Below are 16,455 nucleotides of genomic sequence, written 5' to 3' on the forward strand. Positions count from 1 at the left end.
CTCCATCTCCGCTGGAAAATGTTGGATTTCACAGTAAAGGTTGTTTCCTTGTGTGACTGCGCTACTGACACTTGATGTCAGTGCCGCACAGATGCTCTTTAATCCATGTCTGGTAGTCGCATGAGGTCAATCGAAGGAATATCCATGCCTTCAAGTGTTTATTATAGGATCATTAATCATATTTGGAGTACTTTAATTAGAAGTGTTTGTTTTACAATTAAGGTATGTGAAAAAAAATCTACTATCAGGCCGGGTGACATGAGCCTAATGTGTGTTGAAAATACTAAATAAACAGTAAAACATGCCCAGGAGGAGGAGAAAGGCCTCCCAGATGTCGATCAGCATAACATATGAGGCCAGTGGGGTCTTTTTGGTGTTTGCCAGCTGAACAAATACCACCAGGGGAAGAAAGTCAAGATGTAAAGCAGATAAAGAACTTTTACTGTACATTCTACATTTGCCAAATCCTCATGGACTGGATGAACGGACGGACGGATGATAACTGTCAAGCACCTCACTTTACATTCATTGCACGTATTGGGGTCTCTGCACTGTCCCTCACCTTTTATAAGTGCGCACATTTCAAACCGACTTGACACTGAATTAAAGCGGGCATGTAATCTAAAAAAAAACAAAAAAAACAAGAAGGCACTGTTTTATCAAATATAACTATGGTTCAGAACATATACAGTGTTCCCTCGTTTATCGCGGGGGATAAGTTCCCAGAATAGCCCGCAATAAGTGAAATCCGTGGAGTAGCCAACTACATTTTTTTTCAATTATTATATACATTTTAAGGCTGTAAAACCCCTCACCATACACTTTATACACTTTTCTCAGACAGGCAATAGCATTTTCTCACATTTCTCTCTTGCTTATGCTTTTCCTCTGTTTTTTAAAATATAATGTCTTGTGATAAACGATGCCAACGCATCAGATAATGAGGTTTGCGCATTTGGAAGTGAGACCTGAAAGCAGTTTTGCACGTTGTGTTTTACAGAGTTTCTTCCATTGATTTTCCATGGCCTGCACGCACTCATTATCAATTTATGATTCTGTCAACCATTTTATCAGTTATCAATTCTAATCACTAAGTCTGTAGTTTCCTTACAGTAAGCATAAACCTTGACTATTGTTGCACTATGTTGTTATACTGCCTTAACACTTTCCTAGGTATTTACAAAAGGCAAAAAGTACATTAGAAAAACAAGAGGTGAATAAATGTATTGCAATTGATGTGAAACTGATGAGGGGTAGGATTAAATAAGCTTTGCTTCTTCCTACTCCTTTTTGGACATGCAAAACTGTGAATTGTACTATGTGATGTGCTCCAGTGTGACTTCTATGCATGTTCAAGATGAATTAAACCATTACCATAATTAAGGTTCTTTAATGTAAGAGTTTTAGTTCCATTATTTCCCATGATGGCTTAAATGTACAGTTAGTAAAAACAACATCAGTTTGCATCAACCTCTTGTGGTAAATCATCGCTTTAAGTTTTAGGAAAGATGTGTTAATTTGGACGAACCAAAATCCCTTTCTAGACTGCCTTGTTATACCTTGTAAAATCATAAAACTATTTAAACACACAACTTAGTCTAATAAATGCCTGAATGCAAATGACGATCAATGATTTCCAAAGCATCAGTTGCAGCAACTCGACATAAAGCGAGTGAACACATGATGCCATGGTGTGCATGGTCAGCAGACCTTTCTTGAATAAACAAACGTGAGAATTAATTACGATCTGGCTGAAACTGGACCGCAGTTGTGAAGCTTCCTCCTGTCCAACTGATCTACAACAGAGGCGTGTGTTCCAATCACAAAGAACCCTTAACCCTCAATTAGCGCTGTTGTCATGACGATCTCTTTGGAAAAAGAATAACTTGTGGCCCATCAAATTAGCCCACTCAATTTATTTTTAGAGGACGGATTCAGTGTTCACATACTGGTATGCAAGCTTAGGCCTGGATAAATATTACTCTGACGTTTAAATTACGGCAATTTATGCTCTGTGAGGTAGAAAGACTGTACAAATATACCATGTGTTTACCATGTGGAATCTTATACATAGAGCTGCTATTTTTCTGTGCATCTACTGTTTTTACGGTGAAGATAAGAAGGTTTTATTAGGTTTTGGTAGCTTACTGCTATTCCGTAGTGTGTTAATTTCATAATAAATGCAAATGCAGAATTGGTTCACAGTACCACGTATCAGGGCGAAAACCACATCTCTCCTCCTAAATCTGAGATTCAGCTATCTGGCAGACCCTCCTCTGCAGAACCCTGAATAGATCTTACTGTGATCCCACAATAGTTGGAACACACCCTCCTGTCCCCCCACCACCACCCAGGTCTGCAAATTCAGAGGCACTGCCCCCGATGTCTAGCTGAGCAAAATTATTACACAACTAAAAAATCAGCACATCTGTAAAAATCAGCATAATAAACAACTCAAAATGTACGAATAAACATTGGTGACATTTGGCATGCCACTCTTCTTTTTAATAAGGGTCATAAACCTTCCATCCATGGAGTCTGTCACATTTTTGATCTGTTGACCATCAACTTTTTTTGTGTAGCAGCCACCACAAACTCCCAGACATGTGTACTGTTTTCTTTCACTGTAAATCTCCAATTTAAGAATGGACCGCAATTTCTCTGTCGGGTTTATGTCAGGTGAGAAAGGGGTGCATGCTATTATTCTATCATTGCTAGCCACATGCATGTGATGGAGAACAAAAGCATTGTCTTCTTTAATGATGCAGATTTCTTCCTGTTGCACTGTTTGAAGAAAGTGTCTTCTAAAAACTGGCAGTTTGTTTGGGAATAGATTTTGAGTCCATCTTCAAGAACAAAAAGGAGATATTTGATAATAGTAGCTCAACCTTGTTGGGGTTTGATTAGATGTACTGTAGATCTGTGTAGATGTTACTGAGCCAACCATAGGTCCATCCATCTGCTCAATCAAGAGTCACCCTCATCTTCAACAGTCCATAAGCACATTGACAATCTGTCTTCAGATATTTCTTGGCCCAGTCTGATGTTTCCTTGTACTTGTGGCTGTTCCAGGTCGGTTGCAGTTGTGGAGTATGACAGTACTCGTAGCATCACCTTTGATTCTTCTCAAATCTTTGGCAGTTTATGCGCCTCTTTTTTTCTCTAAGCAGCTGTTAAACTCTGAAGAAAAAAAGTGTCTCACATCTCATCACCGGAGCTAACTAGTGATGCTGGGAACATCGAGTGGAGGTAGCAGTGCAAGGTTTATAGTGTGTCTTTGTGTGTAAATATGCCATGTTCCATCGTGGACGCCTGCACCTGTGGAATATATTAGTACAAAAAAAAAAATCTCTTTAAATTTGGTTGGTGCGGCTTACAGTATATTTAGGTGTAATAGTCTGGAATTTACAGTAATGAGAACGACATGGAATAGACCACAAGGCTAGGAAAATTGCAGCAGAGGTGGGAGAAAGTCAGTGTTTTGCAAGTCTCAGGTTTTTAACCTCAAGTCAAGTCTCAAGTAAAGACGTACAAGTCCAAGTCAATCTCAAGTCAAGACAAGTCGAGTGAAGTCTGAAGTCAAATTTGAGTCCTTACAAGTCATAAGCACTGTTTCGTGTTTACCAAATAAAACAGCATTTTAACAATGCAACAATCCATTAAATTTGAATGAGTGCATTTTGAATTTTTGTGTGACCAGTGTGACAAGACTTAGGCTGAATCCCAATTCTACCCTTGACCCCTTGTCTTACCCCTTACCCCTAAGTTTTGCGCGTTCATGAGAATCAATTGGTGTCTCAAGAGCTTGGGAGAACCGCCTACAATGCACCTCGCTGGGCCATGGCAGGTGGCTCTCCTCGCTCTAGAGTGTACAGTGACGTTAGCATTTTCTAATCTAATCATTCATGTAACGCAGCACATCGTAGTGAAGTCTGTTTGCTGTGAATTACAGCCACCAGAGTCCACCAACAATTCTCATGGGGAGATATGTTTATTATATTCAGCATCCAGTGTGGATGGACAGGAAGCCATGAACTCACAGCAAAGCCCAGGAAGTGACATATTCACAACAGTCACTGATATTGGAAAATGTCCATAAGCTGCCAGTAAATGACAGTGACAGCTCAATGCACACCGCAAAATACAAGACCAGTGAGCAGATTGCTGCTTATGTTGCCCTGGCATGAAACCCCATACTATTATTCTCAGATTTATCAAAAAGATCTAGTAAAAAAAAAATATGGATTTACTTACTGAACTCAGAAGAATAGAATTGATATTATTTTGTTTTATCCAGTAAAAGATCATTATTATATCAGTATTCATATATAAAAACAGTGTTTGAATGTTGCCAAAATTCCCCAGCAAAAGTTTCCCACCGCTTTGTCACCCTATAGTGCCCTTATAGCGATCACAATCAAACATGTTTGTGATTGTTTAGTTGTGTACAACATTCCTAAAGTCAATTAAGTTCAAAGTGTCCTTGTAGCAGACTGGGAGTCTACCTGTACACTGTTTACCGAAAAACCTGGAATCCCCCTTCTGTACAACAAAAGGTGGACGTGCATGTGCAAGTGGACTGTGTCTATTTGTGTACACTGTACGTGTGTTTGCCTCCATGTCCCCTCAGATGTTGCAGCCTAGCAGCCTGTCTCACTGCATCCCCCTGTCCCGTTTACAGTAGGTGTAACCTGTTCTGTTCGGAGCCTCGTCCCCGCATCTTGCCCAGCTCGCCTCTCCATGTCGGGGGAGTGAGCGAACGAGGGAGCAGCCCAGACCTCCATTGCTTACTATACGGAAACAATGGCGACGTGCCTCAGGGTGACAGCGGGAGACAGGAACAGGCACAAACACAGGAACCGGCCATTCTGCCACTAAGGCAGGCCACCCTGAGAATCTGGAGGAGGAACGCTCCCTCTCTCTCTCTCTCTCTCTCGCTCTTATATGTCCTATATGAGAAAAATGAGACACTTGCTGATTGTGTGCTGTTATTAGCCAACATGTCCCTGTGGGAGCCACTCTGAGCGCCACACAGTCTTTGGGAAGAGAGATATTTTCAGACACAATGACAACCTCTTGTATGGTCAATTAGAGCCAAGAAATGGAACCAGGTCTGCAAAAATATGAATCCAAGCTCATTGCTAGTATGCTACTTACTGTATGCAAAAGGGGCATACCTTAAATAATTAATGACTGACCTGAATCTTAATTGTTAATCTTAACTATTTATAGAACACTTTAGGGAGGGGTCCATGGAAGCATGCTTGGATGAGTTGGTGTGGAAGAACTTGAGAGCGCTCACATCAACTCCCATCCAGTGGCGGAGCTACAGGGTGGCCAGGGGTGGCCAGGGGTGGCCGTGGCCATCTCTATCCGGCCAACCCAGAGGCCACCCTCATGGCTGGGGGACAGTTTTGATAAACGCGACCTGTGGTGTAGAACATCAGTTCAGCTTAACCACCATTTCCGTATGGACGCATTTCAAGTTAGAAATTAAGCAAGTCCAGTTGCTCTGACTCAACACTCAATAGGGAAGCTAATAATAACAGGATGACTGTTTATTCTGTAGACCACCTGTGTGTCTGAGCCAATAGATGGAATTGGGCTTTAAACAGTACTGTCATACTGTGCCTGGTAGTCTTTTTTGTGGGTGGAATTTCCCCATTTCCCTCACAACGTGAGCTACATATCTACTCTCTTCTCCAGTAGATATGTGGCTGCGTGTCGGAAGGACGCAGCATGTGTGCCCCCTCCTGCTCATACTTGACCAAGTGGTGGCGTAACAAGCGAATAGCACAGACGCGGGCTGCGACATCGGGTCATTACACTATTTTCTTGGGCAAAGACCCCACGACCCATTGAAAATGGCTCCACGACCCAAGACCCACCAGTTAATCACTCATCTCGTCCGATGAATTCAATTACTTGCTTAGCCTTCTGACTGTCACGCTCTTATGGGTGAGTGTTGCACACCTGCGAGATATTTTTTGTGGCACGTGTTGCAGGATACAAACTTTATATCAGTCTCACAAATGGCATATAAGTTCCACACGGCAGACATGTTTGTTTTGGTTTGCGGCAGCACACCTGTGCAGTGTGAAGGAAAGGAGAAGGGGGACACCCAAGACGTTAGAGCAGGACATGACATTGCACACAGGGTTCTTTAGGCTGCAATAGTACGAGCCCCAGGTGATCGGTTTTGGTGATAGAGATTGAAAGGCATTGATCGACATACACGATCACTTGTTTTCCGAGGAAATCGGCCGATACTAATCGGTGGCCAATCAATCGGAGCATTCCTAGTAGAAAGTCCTCCTAGAAGAGTTATAGCTGTACCGTGCATGCATATGCTGCGTTCCATTTGTACTCGGACATCGGGATTTACAAGTTCCTAGTCGGAGGTTTCAACTGGAATGCCCCCGAAGGTCAGAATTGCTCCTCGGAAAGTCAGAGAACCTTCACTGCCTCCGATTTGCCTTTCAAAGATGGCTGCCCCGAGTGTAAACAGTAAGTAGAAACCCCTGTAATCTGGAATCACTTCACATTTTGCACTTCAGATTACTTTTTCTTCTAATAAATCAGCCGTAAACATATTGCTTGACGTATATGTATGGCAAATATTGTTGTAGTGTACGTCATCTTTTTATCATGTGGTCTATGCGAACTACAACGCAGAAGGTGCTAACAATGGCTAACAATAGCCTGGTAGATTGGTAGACTCGGCTGTGAAGTCATTCCCAGCTCCGACTTGCGAGGCAAATGGTACGCAGCAATAATACCATCCTTTACAAATGTAGGTAAAAGAAATTCAAATCACATCCAGAAAGACGCTAGTCAGTTACAAAATAGATATACTGTAGATAGACTGTAAGGGGGGTTGCGTCAAAGGTTTCTCCAATGTTTTTTTTCTTGCGAAAGCTACTTTTACAAAAAAAAATGGCAGAGAAAACCATGGAAGTTGGCGATATCAGCTCTTAAATTCAACTCTTATGAGCTATATTTGTTATCATCATTATATTTGTCAAAACAAATGTACCTTTAATTGTACCAGACATTCAAATTGATCAATAAACTGAAGAAACAAAAGCGGTCTAATCATTTTTTCCATGACTGTATGTCCGTCGGAAATTTAAAGAGTGACAGGCCATAGTTAAACGAGGGTGTAGTCTGGGTGAAACGTGCTGCCCACAATTTGGACAGAACTGCCGAGATCGTATCCGATTCCCCGAGAATATATCAGGTGGGCGAAACTGACACCACACATGTCAATTTAAAAAACATTCTTGAACTCTTGACTGAGTGCAGAAAACCATTTTTTTTAATAATACTGTCATTTGAAATCATTATACAGTTCGCCTGGGACTCATATAGATTTAAAAGTGTTCTGGTTCAGCTTTTGGAAAGAAAATCTTAAAAGCAGTCCAATTATAATATCGCCAACAAATAAAAACAACAAATCTTATGTCAGGATTTTTGCTCTGCAGGTTTAACATACGGTGGTCGACAGGGGCGGCAGGATGGAAAAAAGCCAAAGAAAAAGGCTGCAAATGCCAAAAACACACAAACACATGCATGAGAGAAATGGTGCAACTTCCCGGAACAAAATGGAAGTCAGTCAGGAAGTCCAGATTTAAAAACATGAGCGGGATGTCCAGAACTAAGTTTGGCGGAATGAAAATTCTTCTTTAGATCTTTGTTACAAACACTCGGTCATAAAAATGTTTATGGGGGTTGTGTGTGTTCTTAGCATTTGCTGTATTTTTTAAAATCCTGGAGCCCCTGTCGGCCACCACATATTAAGCCTGCAGAGCAGAAATCTCTGAAAAAATGACATGGGATTTGTCCTTTTTGTTTCTCTATACTCATGTAAACTATTACAACTTAAAGGCCCAAATCGTACTCGGGCGGAAAGTACGCGGAATGGAGTACAAAGAGGTCCGCGCGCACTTAAAACGGACACCCGCAAGCCCTGTTTTCAGGAGCACATATAGTGTTGAGGCTAACAGGATGAAACAAATTATCAAGCAAAAATGGAGTATTGTTTAGAGCAATGAGACTCTAAAGACAAATATTTCCAGAGGCTCCACTCGTCAGTTTCAAAAGGTGCCCGACTTTGAGAGATAAACAGGTTTATAGCTACCAACCACCAGCTTCCAAAAAGACATGGCTAAGATCCAGACCTGTTGGCTCATATACTGTAAAAGTAACGATTACAATCATTGCACTACTATGGCAAATAAAGACATTTTTGGACACAGGTGTGCTTTCCGCTACAGCCATCTCTCGCAATATCGCGGTTCGATTATCGCTCCCTCCCGCTATCTTCTAGTGCATTCGCAGCAATGTTACATTGTTGGGACATGCCTTTAGCTTACCGTCACACTGCACAAAGTCAGCCAAGTGAAAAGAAGTTATCCTCCCATTCAGTGTGGAAGTGGTAAATTTTTGTCTTCTTTGTCCTGCTTCCCCACTCTGTTTTAAACCCTTTCTTAAGTTTAGAATATAGTAAATTAAGTGGAGGTAAACTAGCTAGCTCGCTAGCTTGCTAATGGTTAAAGCCATGGCCTCCTCTTGTGTCCCTGCAGTGATCCCGTACCCTGCACATTACAGTTGATCAATGTGGTATAAACAAAGAATAATAGACGTGTAAAGGCGACGACAGGGGGTGTTGTTTCATGTCTACAGAGGTCTAATAATGGTAAAGATTGTATTTAGAAACCGGTTAAACCGGTTTTAAATAAATAAAAAACGAAAATCCATTTGTTAATATTGAATTTTACTTCATGGAAATTCACTCATCGCGGTCGGGTCTGGAACGAACTGAGCGCAATAAACGAGGGATGACTGTATGACACTCTCTCTTGCAGGTGAAGAAACCCCACTGGTGGAACACCTGTTACACCTGTGTCTTTTGATATCTGTTTGTCTCCCTGATGAAGGCAGGATGGCTGAAACGCATTGGGGCCGAGTAAGGTCCATGAAGACATGCTGTCAACAACAAAGGCTTTTCAACAGGGTAAAAGAGTGGCTTGGATTTTTGCAGTTTTTGCTGCTCTGCATGTATTTTTCACATTGACTCGTTTCTAATGTGACAGCAATCTACATTTTTGCCGCACAGCCGTCCTACGTGCAGCGCTGACCGGTGACTCCCGTAGTGCAGAAGTAGTGGGGCGAGGCGCCAAACTAGATCACTGAATTATTCTGATGACACATGCGTTTCAGGATCAATACTTCTCATGTCCTTCACCAGCATGACAAACTCAATTTTGATTTTCAAAACCGTCCTCGTCATTAGTATAAGACTGCGGGACAGGAAAAAAAGGTAAACAATGCAAAGATTGCGGGAAATGTAGTCTTTCACGGAAATTTCACAAGAAGCTACAATGCGGCAGTGTGCTCGATCGACTATGCATGCTCTGATGACTACGCACGCACGGGTCTGTGAGCATCGAGTCTTAAAGATGGACATCCCTCAGGTCTGGCACCCCTGGTAGCTTGACTAACATTCTCTGACGCAGATGTTTTTGGGGGTTTGCGTTTCTACATTTTTACATTTGCTTTTAACCTGCAGTGTTTACCGACTTGCAGCGTTTTTAATTTGCAGCATTTTCCCATTGCGTGTGTTTGTGTGTTTTTTGATTTTGGATCAATTCTGTGTTTGGAACATTTGCATGTTGCTCTGTGCCTGCTGTCCACGATATGAATATGATAAATAACAAAGTTCATTCACCAGCCATCAAAGCGTATCTGTGCAGCTTCTTAAAATAAGAACTGATTGTTATGCAAAACGTTGGCCGCAGCCATGGTTCTGTGCTCATTGTCACAAGTTTCAGGAGGCTAAACAGCTCTCCTTCTGTTCTAATGCTATGTATTGTAGTAGCTCATTAACTATATTTTGCACAATGGGGCCTGCTGGTAATAGCATAATAGAACTATAAACCTCCAAATTGATGTACAACAAAACGCTGACTTCCCCTCCTGCTCATTGTTTTGTTTTAATGCTGAGGACTGGAGGCCTGCGGCACAACAATAAGTGAGCAGATTAAATCGCTCAGCACCCATAGAGCACCTACCACCTGAAACCACCCACACAAACCTCCTGTTGCCTGCCTCCCTTGTGCAGCCACATTGCGACATTGTTCAGTATTGATGAGCTCGACCTTGAGGAAATCCTCTGCCGCTCCACAGTGGAGTCTGTCAGTCTGACCTGATGAGAGCTGCCAAGCTAAACAAGACTAATCAGCCAATAAATCACGCTCGTACACACCTGACGCCTCCCTGATGAGGAACATGGTTGTTGTGACCTAGGAGCATGTATGGCTATAAAACTACATGGGGAATAGTGTTGGGAACACATAGAGGACGATAATGTTTGGAGCAGAGCGCTCCTCCTCCTGGCATCCTGTATTAGTCCAATCAGGCTGAGGCAGAACGGCTTTCTTTCTGCAGGAACCCCCCACGGAGTGAGGCTACGCTTTCAAAGAATCCAAACGTGAAGCACGGCCCATTAGCTTTTCTTTTTGGGTCCAGTGTGAGAACCTCTCCTCAATACTGTATAATAAAGATTTAGTGCACTGAGAGTAACTCGCCCTGAATGGGTCGAACGGGTTTGAGTGTTGTACAATTAACAACTGATCCATGAACTCTGCCCACTTAACGCAGAGACAATATCATTTGGAGGAACCTTCAAATTCCATCCATCCATTTTCGGGTCACAAGTGAGCCGGAGCCTATCCATGAAGCGGGATACCCCCTGCACTGGTCGCCAGTTCATCATAAGGCACATATAGACAAAAAACAACCACACTCACATTCACAGTGAGAACTCAACAGCCCAATATGTGTTGCAATATGCCCCAATTTGGAATTCAGCCAAAATATTTGGGACAATAAACCTCTAAAGTCGTACATAACTTCAGAGGTAAAACTGTGAGACATCACACAAGGAAATATCTTCAACACATCTTGTGGGACTTCCGGTGCGTGAGGATTTAAAAGTGACTTTGGCCTTTTTTTTGTGGTTAAGGCAAAAATGTGGCAATATTTATTTTTAGGTGTAATTGGAATTGACCTGAATACAAGTATTTTCGCCGTCGAAAAAAGTCTGAAGAAGATGTCACCATATATTTGAGGTGTGGGTATTTTTACATGCAAACCAGCTGGTGAGGCCAAAGTCTTTCTGTCACTCACACCCTGGAGGTGCCACGAGACACACGAGACACACGAGATTCATTTATTTATCATCATCCCAGGCCTAGCGCCTACCAGTTTTTTTCTGAACAAGAAATCTTGTCACCTTTTAATCTCACGAGATCTTGTGACACCCCATCACAGCCACAGGCATGCTCGCAAAAGTGACTCAAATGTTGGGCAAGTTTGCTAAATCAAGAGGAGTTATGACGCAAATTGTAAGATAATGGTGATCAATGAAGCAGAGACATCAAACAAACAAGGCTTGGAAAAATGGGGGTCGTCTTATATTTGGGTCAATGCAGTATTAGCTTGTTTTTTTACATTTGTATGCCAGCTTTGTACAAAATTCAAAAGTGCAATGGATGAAGTCGACAGGCCTCGCCACTTTCCTAAGTGCAGTGTGTGCATCGAGTAGTAGTTTTACGGTGCCCTGCTTTCCAAACAATTGTCGTCCCAGTTTCCATACACAATGAGTAAAGGTGTTAATCAAACGGATCACAAACCATCAAAGGTGTTGAGAAGTTGTTGTCGGTGCGGATCAATGAAAAACTTCCATACGCCAGCAAGAATCTTCAATAAAAGGTCAAAATAATGTTAAATGTTCATTTATCTATTTTATGAGTGACCTATATTTATCTTTAAGCTTTTATGGCAAAAGCTGGACCCTAAAATGGATCAACTATTTTCTATGGGAAATATGTATTGTAAAAGTGAACAAACTGGAGGTCGACCAGCATCCCTGAATAGTTTGGGTTTGACCTTAAAGGTTCCACTGTAAATAACCTTAAAAGGACGAGGGAAACCGAGATTTTATTAGTGTCATCTGGGAAAACCAAATGGGGAGATGGCTTCAGCTCTGTCCACATTTAATCATTTGAAATGCTTTCCTCTGACTTGAAAAGGGAAAAGGGACCTTTGTGTTGTGTGTTTGTGGAGCAGAAAGAAGGAAAAAGACAGGTTTGGTAGCGGTTCAAAAGCGAGAATACTTGGACTCCGTCACTCGAGGAGACGAGGAGACCCAACGGTCACACAATGGATGTTGTGATGCGTACAGTCCATTGTCTATTGTCAGATTCTCCTAGCCTCACCCTGTGTTACCCCACAACATGCCCCCTCGACTATTAGTGGAAAAAACAGAGATTGAACAAGTGAATCCTGAGCTCTTTTCTGTTTTTAAACACATCCCAATAGAGAGTGCTTTGTCTGGCCTCGGCCCAGGTTTCCATAGCAGTGGGACGGCATAAAACAATTACTGAACAGAGGATGGAAACGTGAAACATGTCCAGCAACATGGCCTCTGCTCCCTATCTTCTATCCTTTCTCATTTCAGTCAATAAAGGAATGCTTCGCTTTTTATTTGCATTTAAGTTCAATTTCTGCAAACTTTACAGTAAGCAGTGTGGGTGGCGGACTTACGGAAACAACCAATGCAACATTTGAATGATGGGATAAGATCAGCTGCCTTCCAAATGTCACCCTTTTCTCTTACAAATTGTATTTCCCTTCAACAATATATTTAGGGTAGTGATCAGGCTTCAGGTTCATCTCTGCTCCATGTGGTTCAGATTTGCTTGGAGACAGAGTGGACTGGAGATATAGCGGGGATCAGGGATTGTTTGTGGTGAAAAAGGAAAAAAAATCCTCCATTGTAGAGCTCATAACATTCTAGGTTAATGTTTCACTGACAGCACCAGGATAATTAAATTAATTCAATAAAAGCAAACATGAAATATGCACCATTTGTCCTTCAGTATCTGAAACAGCAAATTGTTAATAATACTTGTAATATCATTGCAAGAATGAAATCATCATATGGTTTCCACTTGTGGCATTCTTCCTATATAGTAACTCCTCAGGTACTGTAAATGTCAAGCAAATAGCGCCAAGTCACTGTTTGCTGTCATTAGTCTTCCCTCCATCCCAGCCTCCCATCCACCTGCACTTTATAATGAGGCTATTGCAACACACTCAGAAAGCAAACTGTGATCAAATCGCATGCCTGCCTCATGTGTCCACTTTCCTCTCTTTGTTAGCCCACAGCCTCGCACACATGGAGCTCCGGGCCGTTTCCTGCCAGGAATCCTAAGTGTGTTTCTAATTATAAACCCGGCCCGAGGTTAAGCACACTCTCCGCAGGCCACCATAGCCACCGGGATTTATGGCACCAAGTTCCAAACTCCCAGCAGAGATGCAAAGCTGCTCTCTTCTTAAGGGTCGTAAATCAGACAGTATGACTGGTAGCTGCGTGTCTGCTGCAAACTGAGTCGTATCCCGCCTGAGAGAGAACAAATCTGCTTGACGCTGCCTTCAAGTCACCTAAAATGTTTATTTATCCTCAGTAATTCATCTTCTCCAAAATAAAAGTTAAGCCTGCGGTCCACAGAGAGGGTCAAACATAAAAAGGAGTTTAAAAATATACCTCAAGCAAAATGTGAAACGCTCCTGACTGTCTAATTCACGGAAGAACAACACTCTTTATTAATGCCATTCGTCATGCCATTTGTGTAACACACACTGTGGAACACAAAAGCCACAAGACCTATAATAAAATGTGGTGCATATGAGCTCTGTGAAGGAGAATTTTTATGACAATTTTAGGAAAATTCATTTAGTTGCCCTCTCGCCATATATGAAGTAACATTAAAAACAGCGAGGTCACATTTAAAAGAAGAAGTATTAATATAGCAACAGGTCTTTGTGAAAAAAGGCAACTACTAAAGAACAAGGTTGGATTTTCCACAATTTGATGAACACTGATGATCAACCAGTGTTGCTTTAGGAACTTCCACACGGACGTCCTGCTATTGCATATAAATTGAAAAACAATGCATTTGAATTATTTCAGGGTGACACATTGGACTATTGAAAACAAGAGGAAAGGCTCTGCAGACAGGAAACTTTCCCATTTGTGAGGTAAGGAATGAAAAAGTAACTAAGACAAAAACAATGTGGAATGCGTGTTATAACAAAGCAAGGGAACCACATACTCTCCTGATAAGATGTGGGATTGTTGGGGTCTGGCATGACTGTACACTCCATCATAGCCGCATCACAGCCTCACTGACGCATTTATGAGCAGTGATCTAAACATGATGGCATCTCGCAATGCCTTTCCTGGGAAAACACAAACGGCCAGGCGTACACAGCAGACCTTCATGTGCCTTGCTATATATATTGCTGATGAATAGAGCGTGAAAGAAAAGCAGCTCCACTGTTCATAAACACAGGAAATGGGGCTGAATACGCTGCATCACCTGTGTGGCTGTGGAGTCAAGTTCAATACAATATTGTTGATCAGAGGAAGTTTGCCTCAGTTATTAACAATGACAAAAACAAACAGAGGCGGGTCCATAGTTGGAGCGTTTAGGAGCAAGACAGCAACAAGGAGCAGTGGGGCTTTCCTGTATTAGAACATGGCTTTCCATGGGCCCTTCGAGACATGAAAAAAAAAAAACACTAAGAGCTGCCAGAGTCCATTTCAATACACGGAGGTTTGGCAAGGGGGAAAAAATGTAATCCAGGATCTTTCTTTGTTCTCGTTTCAAGTGTTCTGAGAGCCCGAAGGTGAACTCGACTCTCCGCTCTGCAACATGTTTAAGTGGGATCGCAACAACACAATAACTGCCTGTTTATTCCCAGTCCAGGATGTTCAAGTGGGTGTATAATTAACAGAACAGTACAGAGCAAACCAGAAGAGGTGTATTCCTTTGCAAAGACAAATAGTAGTGAATACATTCGTGGCATCAAGATACACTTGCATCACTGATCGCAGTACCACGGGTTACTGAGACAACGGTATATGTTAAATGACTCACCTTGAGGGGAGCGTTGAAAATAAATTATACGGCCTCTAGGGGCATCTAGTGGACGGACAGATATATTACAGCTAATTCAGAAACCAGCTAAACTCCAAGGTTATTGTGTAAAACATAAACGCTAAGCGAAAGCCCCATTTTATTTTCGTCTGAAACTGCACAGTAAATTTGGAATGGCGGCTGACGCCACGCCAGGAGGGCTGTATCTTAGTCAGCCATTTTATTTGAAATAAACACTCGGCATTATGTCTTACAGGCAGATGCGCAAACACACAACAATTCAACACTTTCCCAGTTCTCTTCTACGGACGTATTTCCTAAAAGCTAGCTCTGACCTAGCATGCAGAAATTCACGGCCCTCTATAGCGTCCATTCTAACCAACAGGAGGCGGGTCCCATGTATGTAACTTGTGTCATTGTCCTTGCATGGTCAACTACAAGCGCATCTCAATAAATTATGAATAAAGGTTAAGTGTCTTGCAACAGTGACTGGGGGGGGGGAGGAGCGAGGATGAAAACACCAACAACCTGCTATACAGTCAGTCAGATACAGACGGGGAATTTGTAAGTTTGATCATTTAGTTTTTCTTCAGTGAATAGTTAACCTAGCATGATGGTGGTAAAACGTCAATGTAATGTTAGCACTGTAGTTCAAATAGCTATGCTGCTGTTGCTAACTTGTGTCCTCCTGTCCCGCTCCTTAAAGGAAAACTGCATTTTTTTTGGGGGGGGGGGTCTCCTTATGTGAGACATGAACACATATCTTCCCTTTTTTGTGCATTCCAATGAGAGAAAAACAGATTGCATGAGGAAGCTAACAATGCACATAATGGCATTCACCTATTTCAACTATAAAGCCCTCTAAACATGCCAACAATGTTGCATTTATATAACTTATATAACGTGCGTCAACTCAATACAGGATACATTTATTTTTTTTATACATGACAATTCTGTTTTCAAGGATCGGTTGGCAACGCTAGGCAATCCCCAACAGCCAAGTCAATCTCGAACGCCGGGCCAGAGGTTAGCAACAGGAAGCAGGCCAAATTTCACAGGATTTTTTGTAGTTTGTATAAGTCTGCAGTTGTTGAACGTAATAGATGCCATAAAGCACATACAACGAAGTAACATAAAAGGAAAACTAAGTTGCACCTTTTTTGGAATTCTGGCCATCATCCACAATCCTGATGTGAAACATGAACACGCCTTTTCTGTGTGTTCTAAATATTGAAAAACTGCCAGCACGAGGCGGCTAATGATGCACATAATGGGGATTCAACTATTTTGCCTATAAAGCACACAATTAAAACACCTCTTAAAAACTCTTCAACTAGGTTTTACCCTTTTATATACATATTATACTAGCAACAGGCACATTTATGATCTCATATTTTGCTCATTTTAAGCATTACTGGAACCTGAGCTGGTAAATTCAGCATAGTCC

Source organism: Dunckerocampus dactyliophorus, chromosome 6, assembly GCF_027744805.1.
Source record: "Dunckerocampus dactyliophorus isolate RoL2022-P2 chromosome 6, RoL_Ddac_1.1, whole genome shotgun sequence".
Taxonomy (NCBI): Eukaryota; Metazoa; Chordata; class Actinopteri; order Syngnathiformes; family Syngnathidae; genus Dunckerocampus; species Dunckerocampus dactyliophorus.